Here is a 17,289-nt window from a genome sequence, read left to right as displayed (position 1 = left end):
CGAAGCATCGCATTCCTATGGACGAGTCAGCATGCCCCGTTCGTCAGCATCCTTACCGCGTTGCGCCTATAGAAAGGGAGGTGATAAGGCGCCAGGTTCAAGACATGTTAAATGATGACGTGATTCAGTCGTCCATAAGTCCTTGGGCGTCACCCGTCGTTTTAGTTAAAAAGAAGGACAATACACTACGCTTCTGCGTAGTGTACAGACGGCTGAACAGTGTCACCAAACGCGACGTTTATCCCCTGCCACGGATCGATGACGCTCTGGATCGTCTATGCCACGCCCAATTTTTCACCTCGTTGGATCTTAAGTCTGGGTACTGGCAGATCGAAGTAGATGAGCGTGACCGGGAAAGAATGGCATTTGTGACTCCTCATGAATTATATGAATTTAATGTCCTCCCATTCGGCCTGTGTTCCGCACCTGCCACATTTCAGCGGATGATGGACACTGTTCTCTCTGGACTGAAATGGCAGACGTGCTTCGTCTACTTAGACGACGTTGTGGTGTTTTCAAGAACCGTTTGATGAACATCTAGAATGACTCAGGAATGTACTCCTCGCAATCAGCAAAGCAAATCTGACTATCAAGCCTGAGAAATGTCAGTTTGGCTTTCAGGAGCTAAAGTTTCTCGGACACGTAGTCAGCCCCCGCGGTGTTCGGCCAGACCCCGAGAAGCTAGCTGCCATCGCTGAATTCCCGCATTCAACTGACAAGAAGGCAGTTCAGCGATTCTAGGCCTCTGCGCTTACTACCGTCGTTTTGTCGAAGGATTTTCAAGGATCGCCTTGAAAACCCTTCAAGGATTTCAAGGATTGTGGAAGCGACTGTAAACAGCCCCCGCACTCGCGCATTTCGACGACAAAGCTGACACAGAAATCCACACAGACGCCAGCAACGTGGGACTCGGTGCTATACTCGTTCAGTGGCAAGACGGCGCCGAACGAGTACTAGCCTATGCGAGCCGCAGTCTCACAAAGGCGGAGGTCAACTATTCCACGACTGAAAAGGAGTGTCTAGCTGTCGTTTGGGCCATTGGCAAGTTCCGACCCTACCTTTACGGCCGCCCTTTTCGCGTAGTAAGTGACCACCACTCACTATGTTGGCTTGCGAGTCTTAGGGACCCTTCAAGCCGCCTCACTCGTTGGAGCCTCCGCCTTCAGGAGTACAACGTCACAGTGGTATATCGATCCGGACAGAAGCCCGGCAACGCTGACTGCCTCTCACGTGCACCGATACCTTGGAAGCCCAGTGACTTAGAACAAGATTTCCCGTTTCTTAGTGTAGTAGACAAGGTCGAGATGGCTGACCTCCAACGTGCAGACAGTACATTGCTTCCCCTCATCAGATACCTTCAGGGAGCCGACGTTGTTGTTCCACGACCGATGTCACGAGGTCCGACTTCTTACTGCCTCCGGAACGACGTGCTCTACAAAAAAAACTTCGAACAGCCAAGAAACGTTCCTTCTTGTCGTCCCAGTTTCACTGCGCGAAGAAGCACTGCAGGCGTGTCATGACTACCCGTGTGCTGGACACTTAGGCTTCGCCAGGACGTTAACGCGCATACGCCAGAAGTATTACTGGCCACAACTGTTCTCGTCTGTTCAGCGCTACGTGAGAAGCTGTCGTGATTTCCAACGGCGCAAGGTTCCACCTTTGAAACCTGCTGGTCTTCTGCAACCCCTACACCCTCCTCCAGCACCGTTTCAACAGGTGGGCATGGATCTCCTCGATCCATTCCCTACGTCGTCCGCAGGAAACAAATGGATAGTCGTCGCAACGGACTACCTAACGCAGTACGCAGAAACCAAAGCTGTGCCCCGCGGAACCGCTACAGAAGTCGCAATGTTTTTTGTCCATGAAATCGTGCTATGTCACGGGGCCCCTTCCGTCTTAATAACCGATCGAGGAACTGCATTTACTGCTGACTTAATGCAGGAGATCGTCACGCTGACCCACGCCAATCATCAGATAACCACGGCCTATCACCTACAAACTAATGGACTAACCGAGCGCCTCAACAGAACTATGGCCGATATGATATCGATGTATGTTGACGTAGAGCACAAGTCCTGGGACCAAATTCTACCATACGTGACATTCGCATACAATACAGCTGTGCAGGAAACCACCCGATTCACACCATTTGAACTGGTTTATGGATGCTGCGTAACAACACCTTTAGATGCCATGCTCCCGGTAGACAACGGAACAACAAGAAGTGACAATACTGACGACATCGTCCATAAAGCCGAAGAAGCTCGACAGCTTGCTCGCAACTGCATCCGCAACCAGCAAAGTGTCGATGCCCGCCGTTACAACAGTGGCCGAAGGAACATTCAGTACGAACCCGGCGACTACGTTTGGGTGTGGACACCCGTCCATCACTAGGCGCTGTCGGAAAAATTACTGTGCAGATATTTGGGCTCGTACAAGATCGTCAGGCGACTCAGCGACGTGAACTACGAGGTCGCCCCTCAGAGTACTAATATGAGCTCTAGCCGACCGCGGGCACGAGCAGAGATTATCCACGTAGTACGGATGAAGCCGTACTACGCCCGCGAAGAAGTGCCCCTCTGATCCACTCTCTCCCACGCCCTCTGTCGCCCTTTACCCTCACCGACTGTTGACCGGGATGGTCGCTTTCCCCGTGGGGAGTAATGACGCGAAGTAAGCTGCCCACTACAGGCACAAGATCGCCAGAGAGAAGATGACGAAGGGCGCACGTGTGCGCGCGTTCTCGAGTGTCGGCCATCATTAAAGAAGGCTGTTCTCTTTCGGCGAGCCCCGATTAATTATTTTCTAGACAATATCAAAAATGTTTCGCAACTGTGCGAGTTATAATACCACATTTCACACTTCCTTTTTCAATTTGTTTACCTAATGCTGCCGTAGTCGTGCAGAAGCCATACTGCGGCCATTACACTTGAAAACAACACACACGAATCGCTCTGCACTCTCACGGTGTGCTCTCTCGTGTGTTGTGAGGTGTTTGAGAATGCCTGTTGGTAGTGCATGCTGACATCACGGTTAAGCAGTCGCTTGATTTATTGAACGTGACTATCACCGAAAGTGATCGTCGCAGAATACGTCCCCAGCATATATAGCATAGCGCAGGGCGTGCGCTTGTGCGATATTGGATGCCACGACGGCATCACTCTCGTTTTTGTGCAACTGAACGTGCAGCACAATGTGCATTACACCTGTTTCAGCGATTTGGAATTGCCATCGATGTCTTTCCACCATGGGAACAACAGCCGCTCAAGTGTTCCTGTCCACGCGGCCCTACACGGTCCGAGTCTGCGAGACTAATGCACTACGCGCTGCCACCACGCAATGTTGGAAAGGATCACCGATTACTGCAAGGTTACTACGGTGTTATCAGGAAATCACGGTTCAGCGGCACTTTGTTTGTGCGTTGCCGATTGCTGATAATGGTTCGCGGTGATGCTTTAACTTTCGAACAATGCATTTTGTTTGCCCGAAGCAACATAGATAATGCATAGTGTAGACCGCTTATAACGTAAGTCACCAGAGTCGCGAATATCTGCACTATAAGCGGTACCGCACTATAACCAAAGCAACAATTTTCAAGGCCCGCACATATGCAAAACATGTGCACCGAGCCGCCACGCATATGCAACAGTCGAGGAATGCGGCTAAAACGTTTGCATTCAATTTACAGTCGAATCTCGTTAATTCGAAACAATTCACGCGGCGCCTCCGACCGGCATTGCTTCGGCACCATCATAGAGTAAAAGCTTAGGACAGACCCCTCAATGTCGCGCGCGAACAAAGCAAAAAAAAAAAAAAAAGAAAAAAAGAAAAAGAAAAAAGAAAGAAAAAAAAACGCGGCGGAAATTTCACCCTCTCTCAAATGGCAAAGTCGCCGACTCTGCATTGCGCCGGAAGCTGTGTGTACGTGCCGACGTCTCAGCCATGCTACCGTAGCCACGCGTAGAAAATGGAAGTGAACCCTTCTTTCTCCTTTATGCTTCCTCTGCTTTCTAGTCACGTGTTGACCTTGCACGCTGCGGCTACGGCGCAAAGGCAAGCAGCGGCGCTGTCCCAGGCCGGCCAACGAAACTGCCCACGCCAGCAAACGCCTCGATAACGGCAGAAAACAAAACTTCAGGGAGCTTGCGCCGGGCCGGCTGGAACGGCGGCTCCTGCACGGTGGCGGGCGCGCACGGTGACAGTCGAAAGTGAGGGAGCTACGAGGGAGGGCGAGGGGAGCCACTGAAGCGGCGGAGTTGCCGTGGCGAAATCCGCATCCCTGCCGCCCTCCTCCCTCACATTCCACGGTCTCCGTGTGCGCCCTTTGCCGTGCTGTGCCGGCGCCGCCCGCGCCCTGAAGTTTCTTTACTGCCGTTATCGTGGAGCGAGCGTTGGGAGGCGTTGGCAGTTTCGTGGCCCTCGCTTGCTATGCGCGCCATGATATTTCACGACTCGCACTCAAGATTCTGGTTTCAGCCTCACTGGCTGTTCGTTCGCACCACGTGCCCTTCTCCTCCACTTTGTCTCTCTTTCTTCCTCGAGCACTCCTTGGGGCGCCCGTTTGAGGGGAGCATTTGCCATCTCTACTGACTTCCGTACTCCCAGGCAGCCGCACTGTAACCGGTATTTCGTTTCCCGCAACTGCACTATAAGCGATACATGTATACATGGAGTGCTATGGGAAAATTAACGGGAGTCTGAAAAGACTGCACTATATCCGGTCCTGCACTATAAGCGGTTACGTTATAAGGAGTCTATACTGTAATATGACAGCTCTAGTGTGGCGAACGCGCAGTCGAAATGCGGACCATGATGTTCGAGACCTTCGCAGAATGGCGGCATGCAATAGTAGTTTCCGAAGTTTACGCTTCCAACCAACTAGAACACTTCGCTCTCATGTGCAGAATAGAGTCATGTCCCGCTGGTAGTAAAATAAATCACAAGCTCGCGAATAAAAACTGGCGACTGTGCTTGCAGTTTAAAAATGGCAGGTGATCAGAACTGGGCGCCGTTTTGAACGAGCTACACGAAGGCGAATTTTGTTCTTTAGATGGACGTTTCTAACGGAAGTTTGCAGGTAGGTGTGGGAACACACCAGGAACAAAAATGACACTGAAAATCTAGTTTTCAGACCAAAGTGCTGCGGAATTGTAAAGGCACATATATACAGTGGAATCTCATTGATACGATCTTCACGGGAACCAGAAAATGAAGCATATCATTCGAAAATCCTATTGTCCAACGTATTATCCAACGAAATCATATTATTGGGAAAACAAAAAGAAACTTATTATCCTGAAAAACGTATTATGCAGAATCGTATCAACGAGATTCCACTATAGCACGATGTAGCGTGAGCGCGCGCATACACTATGTCACGCTGGCTAGAACAACGTCTACAGTTCGACGTACTAGAACAGCCAACATAACCGGACACGGCCAATGTGCTCCGACTTGTCCAATGTCAAGATGGGCAAGTCGCGCCGACTGCGCTGACCCAGAATGCATTGTGCGAAGAAAACAGGTGCCCACACAGCTTCGCCGAGACAGCCGTTCAAAACAGCGCTAGGGAAAGCAGCGCTAGGAAAAGGGTTAGGGATCGTTCTGCGTATGCTCCGAAGAGAGCTGCCGACGGCACGCACATAGAAGGGATGGCATTACGACTGGCGCAGCGTAAGCAGTGTAGCATGACTGGCTGCAAGTGATGCTCCCTTGCGCCGAGAACGTCGAACTATAAACTCACTCAATTGCTCACACCAGCTTCAGTGAGGTTAATTTTTGAGCCTTTTTAAGGGCGAGTGCATATACAATGAACTACTGATATAACGACCATTTTTAGCGGAACTTCATTATAAACTGGTTCGACTGCATAACAATTATCGGTTATAACAATGGAATTTTAGTAGCACTGTTTAAGTAGCACTTAAGAAAATGCAGCTTTGTGCATTGAAGCACAAAAGTAACTGGAACGCCAATGCATTTCTCCGCAAAGTTTGGGAATATCGAAACTGGTGTCATCCCGAGAATTCATTCCAAGTGGATCCGCCTTGCGAACTCCAAGGCTACAATTTGTAAATTGCAATATGGGCCATCAGGTAATTAGTTAAAAACTTAATTAGAGAATTTTCGTTAAATAGTTGATTATGCATTTCAATTTCTTGTGTAATCGAGCATTTGAAAGTGTTCGCTGAAACACCGTGTATAAATATACATTGGAACCCCTATTATACGACTTTGAGGGGACGACGCAAAACCATCGTACAATCCAGGTGTCGCATAATCGAAAAACTACGAATATAGGCAATGACATATAGTCTTGCCCAAAAAAAACCAGGCAGCCTGAATAAGCCCGCGGCGCTAACCTGCACTGCTCCAAGAAAGGTAGATTAAATTATTAAAAATTTACCGTATTTATTTCATTATAATGCGGTTTTTTTTTTCATAATTTTCGTTGCTTGAACTCGACCCACGTGTTACATTTGAATAACAGCGAAATTCACCATTGTAAAACAAATACTATTCTAAATCCTGAGATTTTCGCTGTTACGTTGGCAACCTGAAACTTGAAGTCTCGATCCAATCCATAGACAAGTCGACAGAAGTCAACTTGTTTTTGGGTGGAATCGACGGCATTTTCACTGCGCTTGTGACTGCCATCATAACCAGCATCATGCTGGTTATGATGCTGCAATACCCTACGGCCTTTTGCACTTCGACTCCATTCATTCGCCACGTTATGGCGACGTAGCGCATTCAGTATGACGGCCGCCTTGTTGCGAAGTCCGAGGGTCCAAGTGGCCACGAAGGTTTCATGTCTGGTGACGTGCCAGGTACCCGGAGAAGGAGAGGTCCAGTGACATCAGAAAACAGTTTTATATACAAATGTACATTATTTTGCACGAAGGGCTCCACGATTCTTGGAGCCGTCGATATGCTGAAGTCCTTGCATGTCCCAGTATTTACATCTCCGAGTGTCTCCCCACCACACTCAAGTCCCGCTTTTTTATCCCTTTCGTTTCCCTCTTTCACTCGACGAGGGAATGCACTTTAGTTCTTCTTAGCCAATGACCATCTTCGACCAGTTCGCCATATCCCGCCCTTGATGTGTCCCCTTTCCACTGGGCTCCGCTAGAATGTTGCGTGATCGCCCCTGCACACCAGGCAACGGGTGACATCTTGGGAACCAAACGTTGATGTGGTCCCCACGGGAATGCTCGACGCTGGCCCCTTTCAAGAATTAGTCACCTCTCCGTGACGGTCATTTCGCGGAAGCCACGGTTTCCAGGGAAGGGCGGTGGCTGTTGTCTCGGAAAGGGCTCCTGGTTGGCGCATCAAAGTCGGCGCCGGGCCTCGTCATAGTTCGGGCAGGCGCTGGTGCTTCACGGAAACACATCAAGAGACGTTACCGTTTTGCGACGCACAAGGTCAATGACCCACTTCAGCCGGGGGACAAATTGCTCATCCATCAGTCCCAGGTGACGGTGACACTCACCGGCCGCGAGACGTGACAAACGTGAAGAGCACTCCACAGTGTCACGTCTGTCCCTGAGGCCTCCTTTGTCCCTGAAGGACCGCCAGACAACAGCACCCCCGCCGCCAGATGACGCATCGGGAGGTCGAATTGTTCGATGCAGCTCGGCCGGTTTGATGCCTGCTTTGCTCAAAGCCATGGGGCGGCTGCTTCCAGGAATGAGGATCTTCCCGCCAAAGGCGTCTTGATAGGTGGGCTCTGACTGGACTGCAGAAACGCAAGATGACAAGCTCCAAGAGCGACCTTTGTCAGCCACACACAATGCCGTAAGCGCCACTGCAAGCCACTCTCATCGCCAGACTCTACCAATTCCAATAATCTGACAACCCTCTATCTAAAGAAAACCATGAAATGCAAGGGGCGCGTTGATCCTAAGAAACTTCCGATGATATGTCCTCGCAAACAGACACCAACTGGGTTTATGTAATGAAGCTAAGTAATTATGAATTAGAGCTTCCACAGATCAGGAAGGCAAAGGAGAACTGGCCTTCAGTAATTCATAGTCCGTAACACTTAGCACAAGAGAGCTACATAATTATTACATAATGCCGAAAATGCCAAATAAACAAATGGGAAAACCATTACGACTTACCACGTGCCCAAATTGGCTCAGAAGGCCTGACTTATTCTGCATTTTCTCTAGCGCACTTCTGAATTGTGCTGCATTAATGCTATGCTCCATCTGAGCAGGTAACCGTATCTATGTGACATACCCTTAAATAATACGTTGAGAAAATAAATCTATCGCAGAAGGTGATCCGCGCAACCAGTTTCTAAGGCCCTCTCCACGTGCGTGCGGGAGCAACCATCCGACGCTTTCCAAAACCAGCTGAAGTAGACTGCAGAATAATCAGCCTCTAACCTGATTTTTAGAAATCAGGTTAGAGAAATCAGGTTTTGCGTTATTTTTAAAAATCGCGAAAACCGAAAAGAAATTATTATCCTAATGAAAACTCACGCGAACTACCTAAAACAAGTGGCTATCAAAACTATACTGAGGTTTTTATATCTTCCGCCTACATATCTCCGCGAGAAAAAAAAGAAAAACGAAAGCACTGATGCTATCCTTTCTTGAGCATTCAGCTGTCCCGTTTTCCTGAAAGCAAACATCAAATTAACTCAAAAATTTTCTGCCTCCACCACGATCAGATGAGAACAAAAATGCCCTCTGTCTAACAAAACGTTTATAGAACTCGAAGTTGTTCAGAAGTATCCTCAAAGAAATTAATATTAATGAACGCAACTTACAAAATGTGCCTCGAAATAAAGCACTCCTGTCAAACAAAACACGACTTGTCACAAACTTGCGCAAAAGCGTAGCTCATTAACTTGTGCAACTAGTGCGTGACATTCCAGACTATATCCAACCCCGACACTGTTTGCATTCCAAGTCTATACCTGTCGTCGCGTAGACATTCCACTTGAAATCTTGGGTCTAATCTGAGCCGAAAAGGTCAACAGCCAAAAAAAAAAAACAAAAAAAAACTGCGGTATTCCTCACGCCTGTCAAATATTCAAGACTCAAATAATCTCCCGCAGACGGAATGCAAAAGACAAAAATAATTGCCACCCGTCCTCCTCACTTCCCTATTCTCGGGCCTCAAACACACCCTTTCCTTTTAGATGGGCTCGAGGGAGTCGCGCATTCTTGGATTTTCGTAAGGCGCAGTTGCCAAGAAGGCAAAGACCCCTAATTTTCCTGACGCACCTCGTAGCTGCGACTTTAGAACAGCAGCCTCCAAGTGCTGGGAGGGGGATGCATTGACAGACCCTCGCGAGCACTGTCCCATTATCTGCGAGGCAGTCACCTTTCTTTGCCCCTGCGGGTGATCAGTTACTGTGGTGGCATACTGGACGCTTCCCTTTGTCCCTCGGCTTGCAGAGCGCCGTACGAGATGCGGTTAGGCAACGGTTATCAGGCCTGAATCTTCGTGAAACTCTCCTTTTCGCGGCATGCATCACGTTGATCCCTGATCTCAGCAAATGCCTCAGCTTGGGATTTGCCTTCCTTAGCTTTTTCACGGTCTCTGGCTGGATCCTGACCTTCGCATTTGCCCGTCTTGGCACTTCGCATGTTTGATTCTAGACGCCTCGACCACGTCCGCCTTTCTCGTCCTGTGCCTACGCCTTTTCTGTTTGGCATGCTTCACAGAGTCTGCAGCATCGGCACACGCACTTCAAATTTCGTTGCCCCTTTCCATTTCACAGTGCGACTGCCTTTCCAATAGATCATGACCAGATTTGACCTTCGAGCAAGTTAGCTCGTCATGAAGTCTCTCTTCAGCTGGCCTAGCTCCATTACTGACATTGACAGCATGCAAAACATCTCGCTGGCCTTCGAAGTCTGCCTTTGTTTCCAAAACAGCCTCGCCAAATGGCGAAACAAGCATTTCTTCGTGCTTATCGCTACTGGCACCACAGCCCTCTCAGCGCTGTCTGAACAATCTTTGTTACTGCCATCTTGGCCTTCGCAGTCGGCCACGAGTTCTAGGGCGGGAAAACCACCGCTCTTTTCGGTGACCGCATTCACCTCGCTTCCGGCTAATAACACGTGTGACTTCTCACTGCTTCCAGCTGCCTCTGGAATCGTATCTGGGTCCTCTGACCGCTGCTCTATAGGGTACACTCCTATCAGTTTCTGAGCTTCCTCACGTGTTTTTGCCCTTAAAGCTTCCTTACTGGAAAAGAAACTCTCCCTGCTCCTCCTTAGAGAATAACTCTTGTTGTTCCTCTTTGGAGAAAACACTCACCTTTCCGTCGGCAACTCCTCCGACCTATTCGGAAAGCAATAGCTGACCTTGTCTGGCAGGCTGGCCAAAGTTGCCGCCGCCGTACACACTTGGCCTAAAGGGCCTTCCGTTATTGAAGCGGGGAAGCCGCCGTTATTTTCGCTTTGTGCGTGTGTCACTTGCATCACACCTTTTTCAAAGCTTTCTAAACTAGCCATCTCAGTGCTATAGTACCTTCCGACAGTGTGGGCTTTTTCTTTCTCATTTGGGCCTTCGAAGTCGGCCTGCCATGCCACACCAAAGCGTCTGAAGAAAGCCCTCTTAGCCCTGTCGTAGCCGCGCGTTTTCTCATCGGACAAGCCCCAATGCAAGAAACACGCAGCGACACTAAATGGGAGCAGTGTTCCTAATAGCTCGGCCCACAAGTACCGGCTGACACCCTCTTTCTCACACACTTGTTCAAAACCGGCGATGAAATCAACTATACCCTCGTTTGTCCTGAAAGTGTGAAGCTGGCGTCGCGCTGTCCGCCACCTGAGCATCTTGATTTTCTCGTTCAAGCTCTTTCCTCCTAAGAGCGTGCCGTTGCGCTGCCTCTTGCTGGCGCCTCTCGCGCATTTCTGCATCACGCTTGCGCCTTTCTGCTTCTTCACGCTCGCACCTCTCGCGCTTCTCTACAGCTTCAAGCTCGCGGCTCTTGCACTCCTCTGCTCTTTGCTTTCTTTCAACAATGGTTTCCCAAGCCTCGTCAGCTACCTCGACCGTCACATCTTCTTCTTTCACGACGTCGAGAACTGCTTCTTTCATTTTTGTGCAGCCAGCCGCAATGCCTCATTCCTTGCAATTCAGAAAGAGGTGCTGCACTCTAAGTGTCTCCATAGCGATCTCGTTTGCCTTCAAAATTCACCCTTCCTTAAAACTAAAATTTGCTATTTAACGAAGGTGAATTTCGAAAACAGTGCCCGCCAGAAAACACAAAGTTACTCTCCTAGCAACTACTTACTTGTACTAGAGAGTTCTGGCGACATGAAGAGAAAACTCAGGCACTAAGCCCGTCCTTATCACTACAATCAGGAGATTGCAGAATTTCTGGCTCTTCGCTTACGAAACAATTTTCTTGGCCTCACCGGCCTCCTCTTAACCCATCTCCTCATTCTGTAAAAACTTTAACTGTTGCCTTTTGCCTTTCGCAGGGCCAACCAAAATTCCCATCTGCTCACAACTTTCGAGTTCTTCGATTTTAAACTTGTCCATGCTCACAGTGCACCCTGTGTTTCTTCCCCACTAGTAATTCAGCTCACGAGACACTATATTCTTGGTCTGCAAGACAATATCACAAGAAACACCAAACACCATTACCGATTGCCTGCGCTGAGTCTGGCGAAGAGAGAAGCCAACATGTAGCACTCACCACACCGATATCGCTAACGCCGGCCGATCCCACCGTTGCCACCATTCCGAGGGTCCGAGCAGTCGAAGGGTCCGAGCAGTCACGAAGGTTCCATGTCTGGTGACGTGCCAGGTACCGGGAGAAGGAGAGGTCCAGTGAGATCAGAAAACGGTTTTATATACAAATGTACATTATTTTGCACGAAGGGCTCCACGATTCTTGGAGCCGTCGATATGCTGAAGTCCTTGCATGTCCCAGTATTTACATCTCCGAGTGTCTCCCCACCACACTCAAGTCCCGCTTTTTTATCCCTTTCGTTTCCCTCTTTCACTCGACGAGGGAATGCACTTTAGTTCTTCTTAGCCAATGACCATCTTCGACCAGTTCACCATATCCCGCCGTTGATGTGTCCCCGTTCCACCGGGCTCCGCTAGAATGTTGCGTGATCGCCCTTGCACACCAGGCAACGGGTGACATCTTGGGAACCAAACGTTGATGTGGTTCCCACTTGAATGCTCGGCACTGGCCCCTTTCAAGAATTAGTCACCTCTTCGTGATAGTCATTTTGCAGAAGCCACCATTTCCAGGGAGGGCGGTGGCTGTTGTCTTGGAAGGAGCTCTTGGTTGGCGCGTCACAGTCGGCGCCGGGCCTTGTCGTAGTTCAGGCGGGCGCTGGTGCTTCACGGAAACATACCAAGAGCGACGTTGCTATGTTGGCAACGCACGAGGTCGATGACCCATTTCAGCCTGGGAACAGCCACAGCTTCACGTCTGTCGGAGAGGCCTCCTTTGTCCCAAAGGACCGCCAGACACAAGAGCCTCGAGAGACTAGCAGTTTTTATGGCCAAGGAACTGGGAAAGTCTGCCGCGGCTCGGTGTCTCAACGTTAATGATTTACGGATGTTGGTATCAGCGGCAGGCCCTCTTTAAATGCGAGGCCAGTCGGAAAGGCTCTGTGGAACATAGAAGTGGCCTGGTACTGACCACGAATGAAATTGCTGTGTGGTCTTGTAAGAAGTACTTACACTTTCTAGCAAGTAGGCACGAAAGATGACTTGATTCTCGGGCGATCACTTTTGGAGATGGTTTCACATTCGCGAGACTCTACTCATCCCGGCACCAAAACCCTCTAAATATACAGCTGAAAGTGCTCTTAGCGCTGATTGCGAGCTTAGGACAGCGACAGGAACACTTGCCAGGGACCCTTTCAGTACCGAGTCATGCAGAATTTCGCGAAAGTGAAACTATCTACGAAAGTGATCGCCCGAGAATGCCGCCCAATGAAAGCTCCCTCTCCTCTTCAGACGACCATGATGAGTGAATAGAATGTGTCCGAATTGCGATTTCTTGAATAAAGGTAGTACTATTTCTTTTTCCGTTCATCTCGTGTTACATTAGCTGCTTTATTTTCTTTATTTCGAGCGACTGGACAGTTGTCCCTCGTGCTACAATCGTGGTCGCGTTACATTCGGGTAAATATGGTATTGCACACTCATTATCAGCCGGCTACAGTGTGCTTATGTGCAAGCCTGCGTCTGCTTAGGACTTTTTTTTTTCCTCGGACGGTACTAGAGGCATCGTACAATGCAGGCTGGCGCAAAATTGCTTCGTATAATCGAGGTTATTAATCCATTATTTCTATGGGGGTTTTGCCGGGACCAAATCAATTCGTCGTAAAATGCGGGTCGTCGCATGACCGGGGGACGTATAATCGAGGTTCCACTGTGTATGTATATATACACATACACACGCACGTACTTTAAACCCTTGGTGGGGAAAACTGAGCTGTAATCTGTGTTTGGTACCAGTTCCCTTTGATTAGAATGGGCGATACTGAATATGTGCATTAATAGGTACTGAAATCATTGACAGCTGGCAACATTCATGGCCCAACAAGAGTAGACACACGAGCATATCCAGCAGCTGGTTTTTTTGCACAAAATTTGTTAACAATAAAGCCTGATCATTGCAAAATTTGATAAGATATTCTTCTTTAAAAAATATTGATTTGGTTCAGTGTTCAAGGTCTACTCTTAATTATCAACACACTCCTATGAACCAAACTCGCAAACTAAAGGAGCATCCGTTTAAGAAGAGGTAACAATGCATTACTGCCAATGCACACCTCATATTTTGCATACAGCTGCACAAAGCCCTAAATTCCTAAGTACAGGATATTTTATGAGACAGGTACTCAGACAAGATGAATTAGTAATGCTGCCTCTGCTTGCGCTAATAATAGACTGTGATAGCTACAAACACATCGTAGCATCAGCAGACCACAAGTTGACCAGAAATGAGGACTGCTCTAAGACGCAGCCATGTTGAAAATTTTAGAATACATTGAACAGTAGTTACAACATTATAGTAAGAAATTATTTGCCGACCAAGTGTTGCAGTGAGAGAATATGAATACAGTGCAGTCGACATATAACGTTACCACATACAGTGAAATCTCGATGATACGAATCTCACAGGGTCACGAAAAATATTCGTACAGTTAAACCTGAATATAACGAAATTGACAAATTCCCGAAAAAATTCGTTATAAAGAGGATTTCGTTATATGCAGGTTCGGCACGAAAATTCGAGAAAAAATACGCTTACCGTATTTACTCGATTCTAACGCGCCCTCAATTGTAACGTGCACCCGTTTTCCGTTTTCGTCGAAGCACTCATCCTTGGAATGTCACACCAGGTACCGGATGTGTAGACGCGTGTCGTTTCGCACAAGCGCGAGGCATAGGAAACGAAGAGCGAGCGTCACGATGGTGTCGTAGCGTTGTATAGTGTTACAGTAGAACACTGCTGTTACGTTCCCGGGGGCTGCGTTTTCCCGGCTGTTACGTCGTTTTCGGCCGGTCCCGGCACAGCTCCCATAGCACCCAATGCATTGGTAACCCCGCTGTTGCGTCGCTCACAACTGTGGGACCGTTCTCGCATCATACGTTGCGAACTGCCACCCCGCGCCGGTTCGAGCGGCCATTTTGACTTTTCATGTGGCTTGGCTTGGTGGCTTGACGATGGCATTGGCCGCCCAAAGTGCCGGGAGCGACAACTATGACGTATTTTCGGTTTCTGCCAGCAAAAGTATGGCCCTTGAGATCCGTGTTTGCTATAAAGATGGTGTCTATGATGCGTTGTGGCCCTAAAATTGGTTTTGGGTCATAGATATTCGGTATAAAGTCCAAGGGCGGTAACGCAGACGCCGCGCGCCGTATGCTGTATGTGCGAGTGAAAACGTGCGAGAGGAGCCGATGACCGCGACGGTAGCGGCAAAAAACGCGCGCGTCATGTCGCGGGTTGCAAGTGATCGCGCGGCAGCGCCTTGCCGCGAGGCCACCGTGGCAAGTCTCGCCGCGCGGCAGTGCGATAAGATCTCCCGCGCTCTCCGAACGAGCGAGCAACACCGCGTGCGCTCGTTGTTTCATGCGAGAGACAACGATCGTCGATTGAAAACCCGGCCATACCTGGCGCGGACCAGCGGCGGTCCGGTTGTGATGGCTCCGTGACGTCACCCTCGTCGCTTTTGATTGGTTCTTCATCTCGCGGCACGCGGCATTTGCTGCAGAAATGGGTCTCGAACCCATTTCACACGGCACGCCGCAAAACCCCCGATTCCTGCCGCTTTTTGCCGCGTGTTTTTGCCGCTAGCGTGGCCATACGATAAACCTCACACGCGGAAGAAAAGGAGAGAGGAAGCGCGCCTTCTTCCGTTGCGCTCAAGGCACCGGCGAGGGAGCGAGGGGGGAGGGATAGCGGGGCGGTGTTGTACTGTACTCTAGCATACACTGGGTACTGTGCGGCGGCGCGCGGTCGCGCGGGCCGTATCTTGAAAGCGATCTGCGTTGGGGCAGAGTCTAGCAGTGTAGATGCGTCGGCGGCTCGTAGCTTTGTGCGGGCCGTGTGTTCTTGGCGCTCAGTTTGCGTTGAAGCGATAGACAACAGCACGAAGGTCACTTCGCTCGCTTCTCCAGCGGCGCTTCCACACGCCGCCAGCGTTTGAGAGTGTGTGTCCGCGCACATCTAGTGTGATGTGTCACAGCGTGTACCAGCGCGTCGGCAACATCAACTGGAAAAGGAGAGAGTGCCGGCTTGGCGGGCTAGACCAGCTGCAGCAAGCGGCAGGATCAGGTTTGAATGAAGGGAGGGGAAAGGTCACGCCCGTGGTGGCAAGATCGCCGGGTCGAGGGATGCAGGCCCGCCTCGCACACGCACGCACGCACACGTGCGCTCGCTTCGCATTCCGTCGCGGCGGAGAAGGTGCTTCCGGTTGCTGCTCGCGCAAAAATGACAAAATTTGGGGCGAAATCTCTAGGCTGTCGGAGGGGGAAATTCATTATATCGAGGGGGTCTCCCGCTGCCACTTCGTTACGTAGAGGTCTCAAATACATGTGCTTCTATAGAGTAATGGCGGGGAATAGAAAAACTTCGTTATATCCAGGAATTTGTTATGTGGAGGTTCGTTATAAGCAGGTTTAACTGTATTAGCCGAAATTCGTATCATCGAAACACAATTCACCAGTCGAGCCCGGCCCTGCTTCCGTTGCGCGGAAGGAAAGGCCGGGGGGTGTGGGAGGAAGGGAGGAAGGGAGGGGGCGACGCTGTGCTGCGGGGCACCAAATGCGTATCTTGCAACCGGGCACAAGGGCAACTGGCGACGCAATCTCCCACCGAAAGGAGCAAAGCAGGAAGGCAGCGCAGGAGGGAGGCAAGGAGGGAGGGGGGCTTCTACTCTGCCAACAAATGCGTTCTTGTACTTTGCGCCTTTGCCGGCTGTCGGGGTTGTCGCGCGCACCGTATCTTGAAAGCGATCTCCACACGGCTCTGACATTGTGTGCGCTGTGCTTTCGCCGCTCAGTTTCCGTTGAAGCGATAGACCGCACGAACCTTCGATCGCTGCGGCGGCCGCGCGCAAAAGCAGGAAAAGCGCCACCGTGTCAAACTCTTCGCGCCCAGTCGCAGCCTCCGCGCTGTCCGGCGCCGCATCCGCGCCTCCGCACCAAAAGAGAAAGGGAGAAAGCGCGTGACTGCGCGCTGTTCTTTTTCGCGGCCGTCGGTGGGGCGCCGTTAATTCGTATCAACCGATGCGGGTCGAAAATCGATTCATAACAACCGTTATCTAGCACGTTGCAAAGTAATGGGGCTCAGCCGGAACCACAGAAAAATTCGTATCATACAGAAATTCGTATTAGCCGTGATCGTATCATCGAGATTCCACTGTAAAACGATATATCGGCTATAATGATGCGTCGACTTTAGTATCAACTTATGCATTAGGACTATGAGCAAAAAACAAACCATATATAACCATGTTATTCATCGCATATCAGATATAGGTAACGATCGAAAGTTTGCTTCTGGACGGCATTTTTCGTGAAGAATAATCGTGAAATTTGCTTTCCTAAGTTGCCCTTAACCGAAACGAGGCGAAAAGTTTGCCTACGCGAGTTCGTATCTGCCGTCATTACCGCGCAACGCATCCTGCCTGGCCCACGCGCGCGCCGATTGCGAAAGCCACGGATAGCATCGCAAGTTGGCGCAGCGTGCACAAAATGGCGCTAGCTGCTTGCGTCCGCATCGCCGGCGGTCGTGCAAGCATCTATAGAAGAAGAGGGGGAAGAAGAAGTAAAAAAAAA

The 17,289-nt window shown here is 49.9% G+C and overlaps 1 protein-coding gene across 2 annotated transcripts in view; it reads right to left on the bottom strand.

The window, feature by feature from the left end:
- The window catches only part of LOC119436854 (GRIP and coiled-coil domain-containing protein 2-like), a 213,243-nt gene that overhangs the window by 72,415 nt on the left and 123,539 nt on the right, over nucleotides 1–17,289 (bottom strand). The gene's annotated exons all lie outside the window — the stretch shown is intronic.

The sequence above is a fragment of the Dermacentor silvarum genome, chromosome 1 (assembly GCF_013339745.2).
Source record: "Dermacentor silvarum isolate Dsil-2018 chromosome 1, BIME_Dsil_1.4, whole genome shotgun sequence".
Lineage (NCBI taxonomy): Eukaryota > Metazoa > Arthropoda > Arachnida > Ixodida > Ixodidae > Dermacentor > Dermacentor silvarum.
The sequence above is the reverse complement of the archived record's forward strand: the minus strand, read 5'-3'. Positions and strand labels throughout refer to the sequence as shown.